Below are 8,147 nucleotides of genomic sequence, written 5' to 3' on the forward strand. Positions count from 1 at the left end.
CTACGCTACAGGCCCTATGGAACCCAGAGTGTGTGGAAGGTTTATTGTGTTGTAGGCTGTGACGTACTGTCACGCCTAACGTGTCGTCGGTACGGAAGCCTGTTCTTACTTCGCTGTTACGAAACTGTTCACCTATTCAGCCAGAAACGGGTCCACGTTATGGTAGGGACAAATAGTTTTAGCTTCTTCGTCTGTCTGCAATGTAATCTCATCAGTAGTATTGCGACTGAGTAATTTTGCAGCGAACGTTTTACCAGTTATTTGTGCAATGAAAACGTCGTTCAGTGCTACATGTCTAAGGATACCTAGTTCATTGCAATTTCGTTCTGCTCTAGGGGAAAGCTGACTAATGTGTGAATCATAGAAAGGAAAAATGCGTTCTTCTGGGTTCGTGGGAGGCAGAAATTATTGTAGATATCATTATCTGTGCAAGTGGGATTACGATAAATGCCAAATACCATTATCACTCTTTATAGTCAGATTCAGACAGTTGTAAGTAGGCTGTTTATGTTTTCTTATTGGCAACGTTACGTAGCGCTCTGTATGAAAATCACTGGCTGTGCTGTGTGCAGTCTGTGGCTAGTTTGCATTGTTGTCGGCCATTGTAGTGTCGGGCAGCTGGATGTGAACAGCGCGTAGCGTTGCGCAGTTGGAGGTGAGCCGCCAGCAGTGGTGGATGTGGGGAGAGAGATGGCGGAGTTTGGAAATTTATAAGACTGGATGCCATGATCTGTTATGTATATTATGATTTTTCAACACTATTAAGGTAAATACATTGTTTGTTCTCTACTAAAATCTTTCACTAACTATGCCTATCAGTAGTTAGTGCCTTCGGTAGTTTGAATCTTTTATTTAGCTGGCAGTAGTGGCGCTCGCTATATTGCAGTAGTTCGCGTAACGAAGATTTTTGTGAGGTAAGTGATTTGTGAAAGGTATAGGTTAATGTCAGTCAGGGCCATTCTTTTGTAGGGATTATTGAAAGTCAGATTGCGTTGCGCTAAAAACATTGTGTGTCAGGTTAAGCACAGTGTTGTATAATTTTTCAAAGGGGACGTTTCATATGTCGACCCTTAGCCGAGGATACCTCACTGGAATCTTCTGATTTTTTCTTGTAGTTTGTGTAAGTAGTGTAGCTATTGTTTATTGCTAGCGCGTAATCATAGAGAGAATTTCCTTTGTAGTTGTAGTTTTTCATTGTTGTGCAGTAAAACAGTTGTGGCATGCATGTAGATTTGCACCAAGTATTTCGCAGCTGCAATTAACTAGATATTATTTTCAGTGCTATGTTAATGTGTTCTCTTATTTTTGATCTTCAAATTGTGCTTTTCTGTGTTATCGTGTGAAATATTCTGACAATAATGGCGTGTGAAAAACGTAACACTAGGCTCCAAAGTAACCTGAGAAATAATAGTGACGACGAGCGTAGCTTACCAGCACCACTGTGTAATGAATTAACAGACATTCAAAGTAGTAATTTGCTAACTGTGCATAGGGAAATAGAGCGGGCGGCAAATAATGGCGTAGACAGTGGAACAATTAGTGAACAGGGAAGCATTATCGATCGGTCGGTCGGCAACAGCTCGCCTCAGGAATCCGAAATGACAGAACACAATATTGCAAATACTGTAGACTCAGGTTTTGGGTCCACACCGTTTTCTCAAATAAGTCAAGACACATTTTCTGCTCGTCAAAATGTAAATGTTGCCGGTGCAAATGCACTGCCGAAAAGCATAGAGGAACAGATTCCAGACACTAATACATTATTATTGCAATTAATGCAGCAAATGAAACAAAATCAGAGACAAACACAGCAACAGTTAGACACAATGGAACAAAATCTTCAAAAGTTTGACACAATGGAACAACACCAGAGACAAACACAGCAACAGCTTCAAAAGTTAGACTCATTGGAACAAACTCTTGAACAAACACGTGAAGATTTAACTACTGAGTTACATAACATTGAATCGAAATGTCAAAAAGCCTGTAATGACGTAAAAACACAAATTTGTGAGCATTTTCAACCTATTTTTTCGCGGCATGAAAATGCATTACAGAATCACGAAGCAGCCATAAAAGAACTGCAAATTATTGTTCATGAAAATCATGAGACCTTCAAGCTAAAATTGACTCAGTTGCATCTACCGATACGGTTACGCAACTTGCAAAAACTCGGGAAAACTTAAAGGACACAGTAGATACGATTTCAACACAAATGGACACTCTGAAACTTGGTTCAGAAAAACATACAGAGGAAATAATTTCACTATCGGATAAAGTAGCCGAACTTTCAGATCAGTTCACTAACTTATCTACAAAGGTAGATGATGATCTGAATGACACATCACCTGTAGCCTTCGCTGACACTGAAGAGTATGAAGAAATTAGAAAATTCAAACAGAATCAAAATCAAATCAATACACAGTACAAAAGAGAAATCCGGGAAGTGCAAGATCAGTTGGCACAAGTAATACGCGAATTACGTATTTCAGAGGACACTCGCGCCCCAATACGGGAAGAGGGACACAGAAATACGGAACAGCCACAAAATAATAACACAGGGCATTTCGGAAATTATGAAAGAAATTGGCAAGGTGCACCGAATTTTGAAATGGAATCGCCGAAACGTCGTAACAATGACCGATATGCGACTCGCCGACATGATGACTTTGACTATCAGCTGTTCATTACTACACGTAAATTCAAAACATTTACGAATTCTGGCAATGACATTCATCCACACGCATGGCTCCATCAATTCTCTCATTGTTTTCCTCCCAACTGGTCGTTACAACACACATTAGAATTTATGTGTGGCTATTTAGAGAATGAACCAGCTGTAAGAATGCGATTGGTCATTCATGATTGTCACAGTGAAGGAGAATTTTACCATGCCTTCCTCTTAGCGTATTGGTCTCAAGCTACACAAGACCGAGTAAAACATAGCATCATGATGATGAAACACTTTGAACAATCTGAATTTTCCAGTCTTGTCAAATATTTTGAAGACATGTTGCATAAGAATCAGTATCTTTCAAACCCATACAGCCCCCTCAGAACTCATCCGCATTTGCTTAATCAAGTTGCCTGAACATTTACGACATATTATTTTAGCAGGACGTTGCAAAGACGACATTGAAGCTTTTCAGGGACTGTTACAAGAACTGGAAATTGACACTGACAATCGCGGAACGCGAAAACAGGAGCACAACAATTACAGGTCACATCTGTCACGATTCCGCAATGAAAGAAATAATAACGGGACACGACAAGGCTATTCTCATATCGTGACCAAAACAGACACCACCCGTATGACAACCGTTGGCAGAGTAGTAATAATTACAGGGAAAGATCACCTCTCCGCGATAGTGACTATCACAGAGACAATCAGAGAAAAATACAATTTGGGAACCAAAATAATTATTATCAAGGGAGACAGAATAACTTTAAACGTAACGGTCCAGCGCGCAGTTACGATTCAGGGAGAAATTCTCCACCACGTGACCGACAAGAAAGAAACTATGGAATCTACCGACATGATGACAGACGATATGATCGTAACGACAGACCTGAATTGCATCAGAACTGGCGGGATTCAAACACGGCAGGGCCCTCTCGGCAAGGTGAATTTGTAGAAGTTAGGTCTCCAAATCCCAATAACGACGCGCGCCAACAAAGACACAATAGGCAATGACTCATACCGCTGGCAGCCACAAAACGTACTTATGAAACTGACGACGCAGCTGCCGTAGCTAGTAATTACGTAAAAATGGAAGACATTAGGGCCATCTTACTCCAGGAACACGACGTAAAACAGAACAACATTGCATATCCTGTGATTCACATTACAGTAAATGACGTAAAATTTACGGCAGTACTTGACTCTGGCAGTCCCATTTCAGTAATTAGTGAAACAGCCTTTAGCAAATGTAACAAATCGAACGATTGCCCCACACTTCCGTTACATAAGATTAAATTACAAGGTGCAATCTTTGGAAAAAGTGTAGATGTACGCCAACAAACCAACTTAGAATTCATTTGTCAAAGCCACAGCTTCTCTATGAACTTTCTCATTGTTCCATTATTGTCGACGGAAATTATATTGGGAGTTGACTTTTTGAATGAATACAAAGCAATTTTAAACTTTCACGATGCTGAAATAAGTTTAGAGAAGGAAGGTAAGTCAATAGCTTTGAAATTTGAAGATTGGCACTCAAACCATTACGAGGAAATTAATCGGCTTTACCTTCTGTGAGACAGCAGTTCGGAATTTTCTACGGAACTAGACACTAACAATCACTGTGCAAGTACTGACAGGGATGATATCGACGGCATATTTGAAACTAATGAGTTAATTCAGAATAAAATTCAAACAATTGACAATTGTAGTGACACTGATAGGCAGGACCTTTCTGAGATTTTACAAGCACATTCCACAGTTTTTACTCACAAAACAGGAACAATCAAGGGATTTCAATACCAATTTCGTGTTCGTGAGCATACTAAATTTTGTGTTAGACCATACGTAATTCCGGCACATTATAGGGACCGTGTTAGAACAGAAATACAATCTATGCCTGACGAGGGCATTATTGAGCCTGCAGTAAGCTCATACAACAATCCATTACATGTTGTTGAGAAGAAAAATGGATCGATCAGGCTTGTCTTAGATTCGAGACAAACCAATACTATCATCATTCCTGAAACAGACAGGCCGCAAACGTTGGAAGAACTTCTTCAAAATTGTCATGGTGAAAAAGTGTTGTCTTCTATTGATCTCAGATCCAGCTTTTATCAGATCGAACTTCATCCAGAATGTAGAAAATACACAGCTTTCCTTTGTTTCGGCGTTTGTTATCAGTTTCGGAAACTTCCTTTTGGTTTGAACATTTCTTCGGTAGCATTCATTCGCGGGCTAAATTCCATACTACCTGAGTTCTTAAAACGTCACATCACCTTATATGTGGACAATATTCTGATAGCAGAAGCCTCATGGGAACAACACAATCGCATCCTCAACAGCGTGTTACATATTTTTGCAGAATCTGGAATTACAGTTAACTTGGAAAAGTCTGAATTTGGTAGGACAAAGGTGAAGTTTTTGGGACATATTATTATTTCTTCTGAAGGTATTCAGCCGGATCCTGAAAAGTTAGAAGCAGTAAGAGCCATTCCAGTTCCATCCACAAAAAAACAAGTCTGCAGTTTTCTAGGTCTTGTAAATTTTTACCGTCGTTTTCTGAATATGCAAATTCTAGTTACACCAAAACTTTGTTCTCTCAGTGGAAAAAATATTATTTGGAACTGGGACGAACAAGCGCAGTTGGAATTCAATTCTTTGAAAGAATCGCTACTTAACGCGCCAATACTAGCTCATCCAGATCTGTCACAAGATTTCTGCCTTAGCACGGATTCTTCTAACGTCGGTCTTGGTGCCCATTTATTTCAAGAAGCCATAGAAAATGACACTGCCATTCAGAAAACCATTGCTTTTGCTAGCCGAGTGCTAACAAAATCTGAAAAAAATTATTCCGTTACTGAATTAGAAGCTTTAGCTATCGTTTGGGCATTTAACAAATTCTGTTTCTTTCTTTCTGGTAAGCACATAAAAGTATACAGTGATCATCGTGCATTACAATTTCTTATGTCTTCAAAATTAAATCATGACAGGTTAAAACGTTGAGCATTGTTTCTGCAAGAATTCCGCTTCACAATAGTCTACATTCCTGGCAAGGAGAACATTGTTGCGGACGCACTGTCACGCGCACCGGCTGGGCTTGAGAAAAGTAACACAGAAGGCATCCCCGAGAAAAATTTCAGTATTCTTTACATTCAGAAAGTCGCCTTTGAAAACTTCATCACCACATCTTTAAAGGACATTGCTCATGGACAAGATAAAGATCCGATTTGGAAAGACATCAAGAGCAAATGGCATGAAAAGACACACACACAGATTCGGCATTATTACCTGGTTAGAAACAACATACTCTTCAAACGCTGCACTGTTGATGACAAGCTATGGGTACTTTGCATTCCAGACGATTTTGTTAATAAGCTCATTTGGTACATTCATTTCAGCTACGCACATTTTGGTCCACGAAAATGTTATCATATTCTTCGAACGACTTGTTGTTTTAACAATATGGAAAAGAGAATTCGAAGAGTCTTGTCTATTTGTAAACTTTGTCAAAAGGCGAAACCATCTACTGTCTCACATCGTGCTCCGTTGTTTCCTATTATTCCTTCTAAATTAAAAGAATTTGCTGCTGTTGATCTCTTGGGACCACTTGTCAGAACATCTAATGGATTTTCGTACGTTCTAGTCGCTGTTGAACTTACTTCAAAATTTGTTTCTTTCACTCCGTTACGTAAAGCCACTGGACGGTCTGTATCCAACGCCTTTGTTAAAAATTTCTTACGTGAAGTTGGTCACGTTAGTAAAGTCATTTCAGATAGCGGACCGCAATTCAGATCTGCTGTTTGGTCACGCATGCTTCGGAATCATAAAATCAAACCTGTTTTTATTTCATTGTACTCACCACATTGTAATCCGTCTGAACAGATTATGAAAGAAATCAATAAGCTTTGCAGACTTTATTGTCACAGAAAGCATCAGCATTGGGAGAGATATTTACACTTATTTCAAAACGTGCTGAATGAAATGCCTCACGACTCCACTGCTTTACCACCTACTCTTGTACTAAAGAATGAAGAACCACCTAACAGAATCAGAGAGCTTGTACCTTTCCCGAATAAACGTAAACTTCGACACAAAGACATAATTGATTTGGCTATTATAAATATAAAATCTGCAGCAGACAAAAGGAGAAAACTACACGGTAAAGCAAATGCAAAGAAATTATATATTGGTCAGAAAGTTCTCTTTAAAGCTCATTCATTGTCACATAAGAAGAAACACTTGAGTCACTAATTCTTTCTAGTTTACAATGGACCCTACAGAATCGGACGTATACCACATGATAATTGCGTTGAAGTAGAAACTCTGTGTACTAGGAAGAGCAAAGGTTTGCACCACATTTCACATGTAAAACCGTTTATTGAAAGATAATCTGCTTTTTAACTTTGTCTTTGCCATAAAACTTTTCACTTCACATTTCTAATATGCTTTGTCAGACTTAAGAAACTGTTAACATGCAACAATGTTTGAAGTTAAATATCCAGTCTAGAACCTAGGGAACATTTTTGAACAGAAATTACGAATGCATTGTTATCGTGAACAGTCGACACAGTGTTATTGTGTGTGTACATTCTTGCTTGTTAGTTCAAAAAAATGGCTCTGAGCACTATGGGACTCAACTGCTGAGGTCATCAGTCCCCTAGAACTTAGAACTACTTAAACCTAACTAACCTAAGGACATCACAAACATCCATGCCCGAGGCAGGATTCGAACCTGCGGCCCTAGCGGTCTTGCGGTTCCAGACTGCAGCGCCTTTAACCGCACGGCCACTTCGGCCGGCGCTTGTTAGTTGCTCGATTACGTAACGACTATAAGGCTTACATACTTAGAACATATACTGCTAATGAGATTTTAATGCAACATTTTGGTTTACTTGAAAAGACATTCCTTATTTGAAGTAGTTTGTGTGAGATTAAAGATGACTTCGTATTTGGTTTCTGTGACAGCTACACGATTTTATCATGACGCTACTAATGAGTGACAATTTACAATGTTGCTTTCGCGGTGTATCTGTTTTATATCTGCACAGTTTTTTCTGAATTATTCTGGAAAGTAAAACATGTTTTAGTAGTAACTTTTGTGGTATAGCTACAATGAGACAGCCTTTTCCGTAGGACAACAATACGTTACAGTACAGTACTTTCTTCATCACAACAATAAGCGTAATAACTAAGATATCTATACGCAAAGCATTTCACTTTTGTTTATCATGAGGTAAGTACATTGACTTCTGCAGAACTTAGCTTTCGGAGGACGATAACTACGACACTTCCACAGAGATTATGTTGCAACAAGACGCACATTTAGCGCTACAGGACACGTATTTGAGTGATTAATTTTGCACTTAAATCATTTATTTTTAAAGATATTTGAAGTACAATGATACAAAGGTTTTCAGTGATACATTTCATTCCACTGCTGAAATCTGTAACACCTGAGGGTATAATT

The sequence above is a fragment of the Schistocerca piceifrons genome, unplaced genomic scaffold (genome assembly GCF_021461385.2).
Source record: "Schistocerca piceifrons isolate TAMUIC-IGC-003096 unplaced genomic scaffold, iqSchPice1.1 HiC_scaffold_1683, whole genome shotgun sequence".
NCBI classification, from domain to species: Eukaryota; Metazoa; Arthropoda; class Insecta; order Orthoptera; family Acrididae; genus Schistocerca; species Schistocerca piceifrons.